The 16,811-nt window shown below is 44.7% G+C and overlaps 1 long non-coding RNA gene across 1 annotated transcript; it reads right to left on the reverse strand.

The window, feature by feature from the left end:
• Nucleotides 1-12,364: 12,364 nt before the first annotated feature.
• LOC123058407 (uncharacterized) lies at nucleotides 12,365-14,784 on the reverse strand. The gene is made up of 2 exons (XR_006427191.1): nucleotides 14,652-14,784; nucleotides 12,365-12,703 (listed from the first exon to the last, which is right to left on the reverse strand). It is a non-coding gene; the product is annotated as an uncharacterized lncRNA (long non-coding RNA).
• Between the last annotated feature and the right edge of the window lie 2,027 nt (nucleotides 14,785-16,811).

A 16,811-nucleotide genomic window follows, 5' to 3' on the forward strand; every position in this document is an offset into this window, starting at 1 on the left:
CCTCGCTCGCAATGAACCACCATCCCAGGTGCTTGCTTTAACTTCGCGGTGTCATATGTGGTTGCATGTTCCATATGGTGTCTAGCTTGTATTCGAAAGGCCGAAGTCGGTAAGATAAGGAAAGATATTTTTTACATGAACCACCATCCCGTGAGCACCAGAAGACAAATAGCTAGTCAGGGCACTGGCCGAGCCAGTGACAAGCCCAGCAAAGATAGGCATCACCTGGAAGCCAACTAAAAAGCTGCGATGGTGGCGAAGCAGCCCGCCTCCCACCAGGCTCTCAGGTCCTAGATGATCATGCTCACCACTCCAGCCGGATGTCTAGCTTGTATTGCTTCCAATTTGGTTAAATTGCATCTGCTTAGCTTACACATTATACCTTTGAATATGACATGCCTTTCTGTTTTTGGTACATACTAGTACATCTGTGTATTAACCATGTTCTTACATCAAACTAATGTTCTTGTGTATCCCTCATCAATCACTTATGACGAGGCAGGCAGGCAAGGGGACTACTCCTCATTTAAAGAATGCAGCGTCAGCCTCCCGACATGATTCTCAAGAAACAGAAATGCTAGATGAAGATAGTGAACGTAGCTCTGTAGTTGATTACAGCATTTCCCCTACACTAGCATCGCAGGTGCTTGCTCTAACTTGGCAGCGTGATATGTGGTTGCATGTTGCATATGGTGTCTAGATTGTAATTCTTCCAATCTGGTTAAACTGCATGTGCTAGTCTGCTTAGCTTATACATTATACCTGTTAATGTGACATGCCTTCCTGTATTTAGTACATAGTACATCTGTCTATTAAGCATGTCCTTACATAAAACTATTGTTTTTTTGTATCCCGCATCAATCAACATGACGAGACACCTTTAGTATATGCAGTGCGATATTAGTTGCATCTTTCATATGATTTATAGCATGCGCTGCTTCTAATTTGTTGAAATTCCATTTATGATGGGACGCTTTTAACTTGGCAGAGTCATATTGGTTGCATCTTTCATGTGGTGTCTAGCTTGCATTGCTTCTTATTTGCTGGAATGGTTTCTGCTTAGTTTACACAAACAGTTGTGAACATGCCATGCCGTCCTGTTTTTCGTACATATTCCATCCTGGTATCATGTGTTTGCCTTACATCAAAGTAGTGATTGTCAGTATCATGCATGAATGAGTTCTGAAGAGAGAATTTTATTGCTTTTTCTTGTCGGTTTTACTTGACAATTCAAAATCAATAAAGCGGAAGGAAGTTAGCAAGGCAGCGGATAAAGGTGCTCCTTCCGAACGGAGGGCCTCTACAGTTTCTACTCCTCCACACCCCCAAGATGATTTCCAAGACAACACATGCATAGACACTCAACAAAGCTGTGTTTATGATGAGCACGTCTCCCCTAGTGCAGCATCACCGGTGCTCCCTCTAACTTGGCACTGTTATATGTGGTTGCATGTTATGTGTGATGTCTAGCTTGTATTGCTTCTAATTTTGTTGAATTCCATCTGCTTACTTTACACATTATACTTGAATAAGACACGTGTTCCTGTTTCTAGAACATACAATATCTGTCTATCACACCATGTTCTTACATCAAATTACTACTGTTGTGTAACCTGCAACAATCACTTATCATAAGACACGTTTGACTTCGGAGTGTGATATAGGTTACATCTCACATTCTTTTCTAGCTTGTACTACTAATTTGTTGAAATGGCACTTATGACGAGACAGTTTTAACTTGGTAGAGTGATATTCGTTGCATCTTTCATATGGTGTCTAGCTTTCATTGCTTCTAATTTGTTGAAATGCCTTCTCCTTAGTTTACACATCATAAGCTGTGAATATGCAATGCTGTGAATATGCAATGGCACTAATGACGAGAGACCTCTAACATGGTAGTGTGATGTTGTTTGCATCTTGCATATGATTTATTTCTTGTACTGCTTCACATTTGTTTAAACGCCATTTATGATGAGACACTGTTAACTTGGCAGAGCGATATTTGTAGCATCTTTCATATGGTGTCTACCTTCCATTGCATTGCTTCTAATTTGGTGAAATGTCTTCTTCTTAGTTTACACATCATAGTTCTGGTTATCTCTTCCGTCCTGTTTTTCATACATATTACATCCTCCTATCATGTGGTTGTCTAACATCAAAGTTCAGTTCGTCTGCATCACGCATCAATTTGTTCTGAAGAACTAAATTGTTATTCGTTTTTCTTGTCGGCTTGACTTAACATGGCACAGAGAAAGAGGAAGAAACACAGAATGGCAGGGAATGAGAAGCGGATGAATCCTGCAGATTCTGCTGGTACTGATGGTGCAATAGAAGGTCAAAGTCCAGCGGAAAATTCTACAAACACGGCATCCCATGCTACACGAGTTGCAAAAAAAGCCAAACAGAAACAAATAGCTGCCACCAAACAAGCAGAGACAGCCCTAGTTCTTGCAACACCTACCACAGTACTACCAGCTGCACGACTTACTCGTGCGTCAACTGAGCTAGCAGCACGTTCCCAAGCTCCCTTGCCACCTGACACTACTTCCCAAGCACTCTTGACACAAGACGAGTTGGCAATATCAGATGAACCTTGTGAGCTTCAACAGCAAGAAGGTAGTTGCTGGAGTCAAGTTACAGTTGCATGCTTCTTTATATGTAGTCTCACAGTTTGATGTACACTAACACTTCCTATGTTCGTTGTTGGACTAGCACCTAGGCGCAAGAGGAAACAAACATCAGGGATAATGCTCGATAGGTTAACTAAATCTAGAGGAGGAAGAATGGAGATCCGTTTTGAGGCAGGTTTAAAAAGGCCACGTGATGCTACAGAGTCAGCCAAGTTAGTATCAGAGGCAGCGGTTGCTGTTAGGTGTCATGTACGTATCCTCCCAACATGGATTCAGTACAGGAATGACAAAGACGAAACCCAGTTCAACACCTTCCTCGACCATTTATCTGTAAGTATGGTTATGTATGGAAACTAGTAATATCGTCTTGCTCTGTCCAATACTTTCTAGGTTGCTGATAATGAGACTCCCATAATTTTCAACAGATGAGGTTCAAGTTGGATAGCCAAGATGATGCAACCAGACAAGCTTGCACCCATGTTTTCAAGTCTGCTCTGCGACAGTATCGGTATAACTTGAGGAAAACTCACTTTGAAGGCAAGGCTAACAGTGAACTTTCCCAAACATCTCCAGTGGAAAATATATCGGATGAAGACTGGAGGGGCCTTGTTAAACACTGGTCTGATCCGAAGTATCAGGTACATTATATATATGTGATCAGATCACATGTTGAAGTCCTATTTACGCATGTGCCACACAAATCTATCTTCTTGTAGGTGAACTGTTCAAAGAACAAGGCCAACCGTACGAAAGTGAAATTCCAACAGACGACAGGATCTCGTAGCTATATTGCACACTGCGAGGCTCTTGTAATTAGCTGCTGTTTCACTCTTTTCGCTGTACCATATTATCAGATCTATATTGACTTGTTCGAAATGCAGAGGAAAGCCCGCAAGGACCAAAAAGTACCTGAACCAAATGTTGTGGAAATCTTCAAGGACTGTCACACCAGCAAGAAGAAGGGCATGACTACACCAGTCAAAGCCGCTGTTGTAAGTCCTTAATCCTCATGCCTTTTAACTACTACTTACTCTGACTTGTGCCTTGAACTGCATGGTTTGCAGCCAATGTCTATTACTCTTTTCAATTTTATACACAATTGTCTTAGCGTATCATTGCACCTTACAAGGTTTAAAAGAGAGGAGTGATGTTCCTTTGATCTTGACCCGTAATCTAGTTCCGTGCTGGACTTGCCCACACAATGTTACAATTGCCTGTTTGTCTGTTCTCAGTTGTTTTGTGATATGAATGATGTCATACTATGCTTACCGTATTATAAACTTCGTCTCTTTATCCTTAGCCCTCAATACAATGTGAAGAAATAGACAATACATTAGCGATGGTACATGGTCATATGTTTGGAACCTGGTTTTATTATGTACTTTGCAATAAAATACAACTAATATTTTACATGGGTTCACCAGAATAAGTTCTGTATATAGACCAAAGCTATTTTGTTTGGTTTTGCTGCCTCCTTAATATCTTCTGTTCTGGTACTACTAATGTAAAACCTCAACTTTTCAGCGAGCTATGGAAAAAATGGTGGAACCGCCACCTTCTGAAGGTGGCGAGGCAACTATAACCGCAATGTCAGCTCTTGCTGCAGTGGGTCAGTACCTGTCCACTAACAGTGCCAAAAGCACGTTCCTGCGTAATACTGGGTTGGTTGTTAAGGCAATATCGTCCAAACTGCCTCATGATCAAGATATGCAAGCTCAAAGCAATGTTGTATCTGCGCTCCAGACACAAGTCCATTCCCTAACAGAGACCCTTTGTGAAACAAGGAGAAACATTGCTCAATGTCGTCAAGATATGCATGGTTTTGAAACCAGACTATCAGACATTTGCTATGTTGTTCAGGAGCCTAGGGGAAATGAAGGCGAGGGTTATGGTGCTCCATCGGACAATACAACATGAAAACGTAACAGTCAGGTCAAATGAACTGAGCTTCTGAACTTCTGGTGGTGCATTTATCTGCTAGACTGTTAAGTTTTATGCCAACCTTCCTTTTGTTATATAGTTGTAATTTGTTTTGGTGCGATACAAAATTTATTCTTAACGTGCAGCCACCGCCCGAAGAAAACAGCAAGCCATTTTTGTATAGTGTAGGGTGTTCCCTATATTTGCACTAGTGGCGATCTTTGATGCCAAGTGGATGTAATCTGTGCAATCGCCTTAATAGCCCAGCATTAGTTTCGGCCTTATTTATTTCCTAGTCTTCTTTTTCCCTGGTTTGCTAGTGGCCGCAACTACCATGGGCCATATACGGGTCGTAGGATCCATGGGTCTCCTATGGGCCATCGATAAATGGGCCTGTAATCAGTGGGCCTCGGGCCGTCGGATAAATGGGTCTACATGGGCCATAATCGGGCGTAATTGGTATCGGCCCAGCACGGTAACAGGCCGTAGGACAGCAAAGGCTTAATTCTGTCACAGGCATAACGGGTCGTTAATGGGCTAGAATATAGGATGGGCCAAAAACGGCGCAACGGGTTAACAGGCCAGAAACGGGCCGACTCTTGCCATGGGCCGAATTTGGCCCATTAGGGTAATAGGCCACTAACAGGTCGACTCTTGCCATGGGCCGAATTTTGCCCATTAGTGGAACAGGCCAGTAACGGGCCGACTCTTGCCATGGGCCGAATTTGCCCCATTAGGGGAACATACCAGTAACGGGCCGGAAGTAATCGAGGGCCGAAAAGGAGCCCAAGAACATATGGGCCGTCAATAGGCCGAAAGCTAACGCGGGCTGGAAACGGCCCATGTAAATCACGGGCCGTTAACGGGCATAAAGAAAATTACTGTTCATTATGGGCTAGAGTCACTTTGGGCCTGTAATGGGCCGAAAGATACGAAGGCCTCATATGGGCTGAAAGACATCATGGGCCATACATGGGCCTAAAGTGAAATGGGCTGGTATTATATTCGACGGCCCACATGATGTTGTTGGGCCGATTTCCTTTAGGGCCTAACGGGCTGTGAGTTAACGGGCCATAAAATGGGCTATTTGCGAAGAGACCGTTAACAGGCTTTTCATGGGCCAGACCGTTAACTTTTGACCAAGTAAAACGGGCCGGCTTTGTAAGCTAAATGGGCCACTATTGGGCCATGCCACGTGTCGACATATCATATGCGCCTATCTGACCCACTGACGAGCTGACACGTGTTTCCTCCGGCCAATAAGATTTTACACGTGGAAATTCCCCATTGGTCGGGGCTGTTAACGGGTTATCGGATCCAAAACCCGACCCGATAGCTTAACGGCGTTCCGTTACGGTGGATGCCATGTGTCGGTCACCCTTGACGAAAGCACTTTTGTGACGCGCGATTTATCGTCATGGAAGTGGACACTTCCATGATGATAATTTTAGTAATGTCATGGAACACTTCTACGACAGCACAGGTATGACTATCTTGATTCTGTCATAAATTTGTCATGGATGTACATGCATGATAAAAAAAGCGACCTACTGTGACAAACACGTATCATCACGGAAGTGTTTTTTTGTAGTTCCTCCCGATCAACAGGACCCCCGTTTCGACCATAGGAGGTCCGTTTCTTCCGTTTTGCGGTACGCCACACCCCTCCCGATCAACAGGACCCCCGTTTCGACCGTAGGAGGTCCGTTTCCTCTGTTTTGTGGTACGCCAGACCCCTCCCGATCAATAGGACCCCGTTCCGAACGTAGGAGGTCCATTTCCTATGTTGTGCGGTACGCCAGGCCTCATTTCCATCGCCTATTATGTCCAAGCCCTCCCGATGAACAGGACCACGCATTCCGTTCCGACACAGCCGGTTGGCTCCCACGCGTTCCGTTGCCTCTCGATGAACATGAGCATTTCATTGCCTCCCCATGAACACGACGCATTCCGTTGCCTCCCCATGAACACGACGACACTGTTTCTCTGTTCCAACCCAGCCATGTACACGAGCCCTGGCCGTACATATGCGCGAGTAGGCGTTCGAGACCCCGCCCGTATGTACACATATGTGGCCATATTTTCTTTCTTGCACCCTGGCCGCTGTACGTACGTGTACATGCTACGTACGCTCCTCTACTACGACACATGCGCGCCTCTACATCCACCAGTATATATGTACATACATGTTTGCGACCGGAATGACAACGCTACATACGCTTCGACCAGGTGGGTCCGGACTGTTAGGCACTTCCTTGCCTGCGAAGATGTAGCTGGTGGGTCCCAATAGTCAAGGGGCGAATCATTTTTTTGCCCGGACGCACTTCCTTACGTGCGAAGATGTAGTTGGTGGGTCCCAGCAGTCAGGGGCAAACGTTTTTTCGCGAAATACGGTGGCCCGTCCGGTGGGTCCCCGTTGTCAGGTGGAGGAATAATTATTTTGCACGTAATAAGGAGGCACTTCCTTGCTGCGGCCATGGACCCAGCTGTCAGCCTCTCCACGTACAGTCCACGTCTGATGGAAGCCATTCCTTGACCACGTTGACCACACCGCGCCGAGAGCACCAGGGCGGTGGACGACGGCAAGGCCTAGGAAGGGGATGACGCGGAGCCGGGGAAGACGCGGCAGTGGATGCCCACACGTAGAGGAGTACGAGGGTTCACTGGTTCGCTGCGGTGTGAGGCTATCGTCGCCGCAGAATAACAGGGGGTGTGGGTGAGTAGAGGGATGGTCTGGCCAGCGGTGGGAGTAGTAGGGGCGGTGAGGCCTCCACCACATCGCAACCGGCCATGGGAGGCAGGAGCACGAGGCACGACCGGCGCTGGTTTGGGCGGCTGGAGCAAGAAGACCAAAGGTTGAAGAAGCACTACGGCCGTTGGATGGACATCGTACGGTCACTTGAGCTAGAATCGTGCATATTGACTAAGTTGACAAAGCCCTCCATCCCCTTCAACTTAGTAGGCCCACAAGTCAGCCTGCCACTATACTGGGTCCCAGCTAATAGGGGGAGTATTCATTTTTTTGTGCATAATAAGGAGGCACTTCCTTGCATGCGAAGATATAGCTGGTGGGTCCGAGCTGTCAGCGGCGGTAATGTTTTTTTTGCGAAATGCAGAGGCCCTTCCGGTGGGTCCCTGATGTCAGGTGGAGGAATCATTGTTTTGCGTGTAATAAGGAGGCATTTCCTTGCTTGCGGCCATGGACCTAGCTGTCGGCCTCTCCACGTACAGTCCACTTCAGATGCATGTCGGTTGTTAACCACGTTGACCAGGCCGCACCGAGAGCACCAGGGCGGTGGACGACGGCGAGGTCTAGGAAGGGAACGACACGGAGGCAGGGAAGACTCGGCAGTTGTTTCCCACACGGAGGGGAGTACGACTGTACGAGGGTTTACTGGTTCGTCTGCCATCGCCGGAGAATAACAGCAGGTGTGGGTGAGTAGAGGGATGGCTAGGCCAGTGATGGGAGTACGATGGGGCGATGAGGCCTGCACGGCAGCACATCCAGCCATGGGGAGGAGGGAGCAAGCAGTCCCACTGGCGCTTGTTTGAGCGGCTGGAGCAGGAAGAGCAGAGATTAAAGAAGCACAACGGCCGTTTGATGGACATCCAACAGTCACTGCTTGTGCGTCAACCTTTTTTTAGGAAAGCCTCAAATCTGTGGAAAATAGCATACATCCCATCTGCCATTATTTCTAATAATTTACAACCCATTTGCTAATTCTTAAGGTTTTTTGGAGCCCATATTCTTTTTGTTAGCATTACAGCCCATATTATGGCCACGGTTAAAAAATTATACGAAAATTTGCATATTTCGGTGCGGTCCGAACTGTTTTTAATCCCGAAATTTCGACTCACATTCAAACTGATTTTAAAAATAAATGTATATCAATATAAAATCCAACAAATTCTCCATGCATAAAAATTAATGTAATTTAAAATCTTGAAATGAAATAAAATAGATATTTGAAACTAATTGTCGGTTTCATGTGTTTTAAAAATGTACAACCCATTTTCTCATTACTGATGGGCCATTTTCTCAGCCAACCGAATGAAAGCTCTCCTCGTCTTGAAAGATTTGCAGCCCAACAGGCCTGACAAAGCGACTTACTTGGCAAATCACAAAAAAACTGGGCTGTGGTCGTGGACCCAGCTGTCAGCCTCTCCACATACAGTACTCTTCCGATGGGAGTCGTTCCTTGACCACGCCGCACGGAGAACACCACGGCGGTGGACGACGGCGAGGCCTAGGAAGGGGACAACACGGAGCCAGGGAAGATGCTACAGTGGAAGCCCGCAAGGAGAAGAGTACGAGGGTTCACTGGTTCAGCTGCGATGTGAGGTTGCCATCGCTGCAGGGCCTGGCAAGCGGTGGGAATATTAGGGGCGGTGAGGCCTCTGCGGCAGCACAGTCGGCCACGGGAGGCAGGAGCATGCGGCACGACCGGTGCTGCTTTGGGCGGCTGGAGCAAGAAGACCAGAGGATGAAGAAGCACTATGGCCGTTGGATGGACATCGTACGGTCACTGGAGCTAGAATCGTTCATATTGACTAAGTTGACAAAGCCCTTCGTCCCCATCAACTTAGTAGGCCCACAAGTCAGCCTCCCACCAAGGTGGGTCCCAGCTAGCCGGGGGAGTACTCATTTTTTGTGCATAATAAGGAGGCACTTCCGGTGGGTCCGAGCTGATAGCGGGGGGGACGTTTTTTCGCAAAATACGGTGGCCCGTCAGGTGGGTCCTAGCAGTCAGGGGGCAAACTTTTTTTCGCAAAATACGGTGGCCTATCCAGTGGGTCCCTGCTGTCAGTTGGAGGAATCATTATTTTCTGTGTAATAAGGAGGCACTTACTTGCTGCGGCCGTGGACCCAGCTAAGACTCTCCACGTATAGTATACTTCCGATGGAAGTCCTTCCTTGACCACGTTGACCTCGCCGCGTTCCATTGCGTGCATGCGTCTATGGGTGTGGTGCGTCCCCACTATCAGCCTCTCACATATAGTCATCTTCCGATGACTCTCAGTTGTTGACCACGTTAACCACACCGTGCCGAGCACACCCAGCCTGGAACGACCCGGAGATGGGGAAGACGGAGCAGTGGAGTCGCAGATGGAGAGGAGTGGGAAACTTCATTGGTTCGGGTGCGCGGCAGCACAGCCGCAGTGCCGCCCACGGGAGACAGGAGCAAGAACAGAGGTTGAAGAAGGAGCACGGCTGTTGGATTAACATCCAATGGCCAGCTGCTAGAATCATTTGTTGATTAATTTGACAAAGTCGTGCATACACGTCCGCTTAGTAGGCCCACAAGTCAGTCACCAAATCTGACGGGTCCTAGCTGTCAACGGGATGAATAATTTTTTTCACAAAACAAGGAGGCACTTCCTTCCGTGCGAAGCTACAACCGGTGGGTCCCAGCTGTCAGGTGGAGGAAACATTTTTTCCAGCTTAATAAGGAGGAACTTTCCTTGCGTGCGACCATGGATCTCGTGGGTCCCAGCCGTCAGGCTCTCCACGTACAGTCCTCTTCCGATGACTCTTGTTTGTTGACCATGCCGCACCGAACGCAACAAGGTGGTGGACGACAGTGAGGCCCCGGCGGGAATGACTCGGAGATGGGAAAACGAGGCAGTGGAGTCGCAGATTGAGAGGAGGAGAAGGGTTATAACTGGTTCTGTTGCGGCGTGGGGCTGTAGTCTATGGAGAATAACAGGAAGTCTCCGGGGGTGGAGGGATAGCCTAGCTGGCGGTGGGGTAGCGCTTCGCAGCGATGCGTGCTAAGCAGAGCCACTAGCCGTTGGAGGCCGGACCAGGCGGTCCCGGCGACACTGGAGGAAGAAGACGAGATATTGAAGGTGCATGCCGGCCGTTGGATATAAATCCAATGGCTGTGGATGACACAATCATTTGTTGACCAAGTTGACAACGCCCTGCGTAGGCTTCGACCTATTGGCCCACATGCCAGCCTGCAAAAATGTGGCATATATTTAACCCATGTTTTCTAGAATGTACAGTCCATTTGCTGGGCTGGGTGAACAAATAATTTTGCGTCAATCAGGCCCATTTATATTTTCTAAGAAATCCCAGCCCATTTGCACTTCCTTGAAATACACGTATTAGGTGGGCTCGTTATATATATAATGTTATGTTAGAAGGAGCAATTAATATCAAAGAATAAACCAGAGAGGCACATTCTTATATATATAATTAAGAAATTAGCGAGTTATCGCTCAAAATAAAAATGAGCGCGTTATTATTAAATTGGTCCTTAAAATCTTCTCAATCTTTTGTACGCAATCACCAGGATTTTCCTTGCCAACTTCCGTTAAACATTTACTTTTATAAGTTAATAACACGTGGGATGTTTTTATAATGTATATATAAGTCTCTATAAAATATACGATAATAGTAATAATATAAATATATATAATGTGGTTAGAAGGGAAAACATAAATTGGACACAGCATTACTTTTATAAGAGACCTGCGTTTTATACCCCATAGTAGGCATACTAACAAGTTCACACACAAATACAACAGAAAAGGTAAACATTCATATCAAACTCAGGTTCACAGGACACGTTCATATTCATAGCCAACATTCACTATCAACAACTCAAAAGATTCATATATACACAACCTCAGCATATCTATGCATCCAAATGATTGATAGATCACACGACAATATTCATACATAATTCACCAAAAGATTCAGATATACACATGTTCAGTATGTTTATGCATCCAAATGATTGAGATCACAGCCAATATGATCCATCGACAAACTTTAATTACCTAGGGTACAAACTGCTAAATGGTGTTCAATAGGAGGTACTTCTTGCTAAAATTAGTTCTTGTACGAGTAAACTTTCGAGTACATAAGAGGTAGCACAGACAATCTGAACTTTGCTTGTAGGTTTATCCTCAAATAGTGGCCTCGTGCTGAGGGAGGTTTGAGCAACTTGGCCACTACTTTCATCCAACTAGTTTACTGGCTCATCTTGGTCCTGTATCTCGCCAAAATTCTACATTGTAGACGAGAAAGGAGGCGGTTGAGAAAATGAACCACCCAAATTTTTTGTGCAGTTCAACTGAAATGGAGCATCCTTGGCGTCCAGACTGATTAAGTGCCAGATGAATATATGCGTCAACCAACTTGTCTGGAATCTTTAGACTCCATGCCATATAGTTCGCTACCATATGTGACGATAACCAAAAGGCACAAGTTGGGACCAAAGACTGGACTGTGTTTTTCTAGGCTATGCACCAAGCAATATTTTTGGCGTTCACTCTCCTAATACTTGGAGTTTGCCAATTGGTTAACGCCAGTTGATACTCGAATGAATATAGGCACTTCTTGTCAACATCGATGCTTGTCTGGGTGAACTTTCACTACACCACAACACTAATGTAAGGACAGAAAAACTGCCGGGAGAAGGCTCTTTAAAGGGCAGACAAATTGCCGGGACTGTGGTTCTCCCGGCAGATAGAACCGCCACGAGAATGGCTGCCGGGGATTACTTCTCCCGGCAGATAAACTTCTCCCGGCAGTTTTTCTGCCCTGACACATGTATTTGCCGGTAGTTCATTTTCTCCAGGCAGATTGTTCAGAGCACGTGCAACTGCAATTACCGGCAGCTAAACCGCCTGTACAAGCATGTTCACCTGGCAGATATTATGCCAGCTTGTTGACTTCACTAGCGAAATGTTCTAGGCATCCCTATTATGTAATATCCATCCATTCTATATATATATATATATATATATATATATATATATATATACGCAATCAGGACATAGCACACAATTTATACATGCACTTCAAAGTAACATATAGGCCTCATCGAAAACCTTAAACTTCATTCGATAATCATAACGACCATATATAAAGAGGTTGTGCCACAAAAGAAGTACATATATATGTTTGCCACACAACAAAAATAAAGTAGTGCCGCTAGAAATGTACATATGTTTATAAATGTGTGCCACACAACCTAAATGAGCTAATTAACAACCACCAAAATGAGCAGAGCAAGTCTCAAGTTCAACAAACAAGACACAGGTCATTATCACTCCACCAACTTAATTTTAGGTCTTCCAAATCTTTAGCAGCTTAAAGATCTTCCAAACCTTAGTGAACTTGTGCACCTTTGGGAAACCTACAATAGATCAGAAGATGTTACATATAACAGTTGCAGTCAGAACTCAACGAAGATTTTACAACAATCGCATATAACAGCCGCATATGTTCTAAAATATAGAGCAACCAGTAACATATCTTGAGTAATCTCTTCGAGAACATGTCCTGGACATCAACATGTCCATTTTTTATCATCTTAATAGTAGCAAGCTTATCTTCTCATCAAAATGTAGTGTGCAAAGTCTGTACAAATATTAATGGGAAGATGTTACAACAATCACATACAACATCCGCATGCCGACATACAACAGCCACATATGTTCTGAAACATAGAGCAACTAGTAACATATCTAGAGTAATCTCTACTTTAGTAGAGAACATATCCTGGACATCAACATGTCCATTTTTTCTCATCTTGACAGTAGCAAGCTTATCTTACTTCTCATCTAGATATACTGTGCAAAGTCCGTACAAATATTAACAGCAAGTAGGTGTGCCTATCTTGTACAACAAAAGTGAGGCTATTCATGTACCAAAGTAAAGCGAACAGAATTGATGACCATTTTGATTGTTTTCTACATTTTGAAGCACAAGCACAAGGTCACGATCACACACTGAACATTAAACAAGCAAATTTTGAAGCTACTGTACTGAACAAGCACATATGCAAAATTATAGCATCTTATTTTCACTTGGTACTATTTCTCTACCAGAACGCATCAAGTGTTTAGTTGTGCTTCTCAAAATTTCGTATGTCGTATACCTTGGCTTCTTCAAAGTAATACAATTAAACATTAGTATTGGAACCTGCAGATTCAATGTGCTAGTGCAGTCTCTAGTTGGCCCTGATATTGAGACTGACCTTGGATATAAGTTGATTTATTTTGAGTTCCTATATGAAGTTGGCACAACATAATAGGATAATGAATCTGGAAATCTATAAATGACGATATCATTTTGTGGTTTTGCGTGGTACCGTGTTACTGAGAGCAATGACGACAACTATGCTTACAGACTTCCTGCATCTAGAACACGAAGCTGAACTACATTTCTCCTATTGAAGAATCCGATGAAGTGGTGTATTGGGAGTATTGTGACTTTCACTGAAGCATTGCACAAACAAGCCTTTTAATTTCTGCTCCCTCTTTGCAGGAGCTATTAAAGTTGAGTTACATAAATGATTCGCTGGCTACACAAAATAAGAGGGGAACTAGCTGGAGCATATATTTCAGGATCTTTTAATGGGGAGCTGTTTAGTTTCCCGGTTCCATGCTTTTGTTGGACAAGTTACAAACGAAGGTCCCCTAAAATGGTACTCCCTCCATCCCAAAATAAGTGTATCAACTTTGTACTAACTTTAGTATAAAGTTGTACTAAAGTTATGAGACGTGTTTTGGGACGGAGGGAGTATCTGAATAGTGGACAAGCCCACAGATTTACAAATCCAGTGAAACACTATGAACATTTGGTTCAATAAATATTTTTTATTGGTTCACTTTCCTATACCTCGCACAACAAGTTGAATTAGCCTAGAAAAATAAACCAAGGCTTTTGACAAACAAACAAACAAGCTGAAATACTTCATGTACATGAAAGAAAGAGGATCCAATTACGAGAAATGAATCAAATGAAAGTTGTGAGCATGGAATCCAATGAAAATCATTTCTCTACATGGTAGAGTCTATCGTGTACATGAAAGAAACATGAACCAATTGAAGTTTATATTTGTAACCATATTTATTCAACTGGCCTCTCTACAAATTCATGGCTGATGGACACAAAAGCACACTTCTAAAGAACTATAATGATCTGTTTGAATTACTAATTAATAATATATACTAGAATCAGGAGCTCAAGTTTCCTGGACACAAGTTAACCATGTAGCAACCAAATGAGCAAAGAATTACTATTTGTCCTTGATAGTACACACTAATGTAAATATTCAGGCAAGAAAACATGTATATTACCTCCTCAGCTTGCTTGTGGTCGCAACACATTGCTGCATTTGCCATTAACTGACTTCCAACTGCATACATAGAAGCAAAAGAGTTTTAAGCAATCAACCATGATAGTCAGTGTATATTTAATCATAGGACCTAAGCATACATGCTTGTAATGCCATGCAACATCGTATAACATATGAAAGAAAGTGTACTTCTATTAATAGGGAAAATCTAATAACAAAATGCATACCATTATTAACTAGTACGGGCAAGGAGAAATACAGTACAGACCAAGAATACAATCTAGCACAGAAGAAACGACAGAGGGCCAGCTTGGGGGAGGAAGCTCGCGAGGAGGGTGGTAGCTGAGAAACGATGGTGTACAGCGGAGGAGGATGGTCACCGGTGGAGTGGCTCTGTGATTTGATGCTCCGTGTCAATTGGTGCTCGGCGGTGCCGCTCTGTAGTGGTTGGGGGCGATGGCGGCAGTGGTCTGGGTGGAGGAAGCGACAGTGGGTGCTTGGGGCGGCAGAGGAGCTGCGATGGTGGAGGGCGATGGCGTCAGTGGTCTGGGTAGAGGCTGCAGCAGTGCATTGGTTGGGGCGGTGGACGGGCTACGGTGGTGGGGGGCGGTGTCGATGGTGGGGCCAGTTGGGGCGGCGAGAGGGGCTGCGGTGCTGGGGGTGACAGTGGAGGGATCGGATGGTCGGGGGCATCAACGATCTGGTGATTTGGGGATGGCAATGGCTAGAGAACGGTCGGCGGTGGAAGGTCAGATGGTTGGGGGCGGCGGCGCTCTGGTGTAGGGCACGGGTGGATTGGGATTTGGGGGCCAGCGATGTGTGTGGTATGGTGCGGAGGGCCGGCGCGTCTAAGTTTCTTTTGGGCCAAATTCTTTGTCACCCTAGCGAGCGCTTAGGGCCCAAACTTTTCATTGTCGCGCCAAAGACGGTCCCGGCAGAATATGTGTCGTTTTCTTGTTTTTCCGGCAGATGATGGGCCCTAGATTGTACCGGCAGTTCATGTGCCCTCGTTGCTCGAGTTCTCCCGGCAGTTTGCTTGCCCTAAGATGCTTGTACCGGCAGAAAATAATGTCCTGGCAGTTTATTTGCCCTTGGTCGGGTATTTCTCCCGGCAGTTAACTGCCCCCAATCAAGTGTTGTGGTGTAGTGTTTGGAGTACATAGCAGCAGCATAAGTACGTGTCCATCTAATCATTTTGTGCAGTTCTACTGAAATCACCCAATGTAATGATTTGCCTGCGAGTTCAGGCTCCAAATTACTCCTTTATGAAATCGGCAAACAATAGCGCAATACCAAATTACCAATACATATGACAGGCACAATAATCAGGATAAAGACCAGTACCAACCTGTGTGAGGTAGCATATCAATTACTATTTCCTTTGACTGGAAGCCGAGATAAGCCAAGCGACTGACAACAAAGGAAGAAAGCAAGCGGAGATTAGCGACTAACAAGAAAGGACGGAAGCTATCGAGGCAATGAAGCACCCAAATTTTTTGTGCAGTTCCACCAAAATCGAGCATCTCTGTTGGCACATATATTGAGAGAGTGAGATTACTGTAATAGTGGGACTAGTTGATGAAACATACACTAACAAATAGAAGCACCCTCATTATCTTAATGGGTAAAATTAGAAACATAGTAGTCTTGCTTAAAGAGAGGTATTAGTTTATTTAATCACTGCCAATTATCTCAACTCAACACTCAAAGCATTGCCATTTATCATAGGTTGCAAAACTTTAACGTGCAAAGATAAAGGAGTTTCTCGTGACAGTAGCACGATACAAATAGAGATGATAGCAAACTAATATGGATGAAGGCCTTAGGCCCGTACCAACATGAGAAAAAAAAAGCTTATTCATGTAGTCTCATAAGAGATGATAAAGCACTCACTGGAATCACATGATAGTATATATTTTTGTGCACTTCAAATGTATGGTTGAAATCACTCTTGTTTACCAGTGCTGAGATTATATCGAAAGATTATCAAGAACTTCCAGCAGAGTTAAAGCACTGGCTAGGATACAGTTCATTGTATTGTCTTGTGTAGTTCCACTAAAATGTATGATTGGCACAACATGATCCCTGTTTGCACAAGTAGGAACAAGGTGAAACCTTCATTAGCTTAGTGAGAAAGGATAGGAAGACATTAGCATATTAC

The sequence above is a fragment of the Triticum aestivum genome, chromosome 3A (assembly GCF_018294505.1).
Source record: "Triticum aestivum cultivar Chinese Spring chromosome 3A, IWGSC CS RefSeq v2.1, whole genome shotgun sequence".
Classification (NCBI taxonomy): domain Eukaryota; kingdom Viridiplantae; phylum Streptophyta; class Magnoliopsida; order Poales; family Poaceae; genus Triticum; species Triticum aestivum.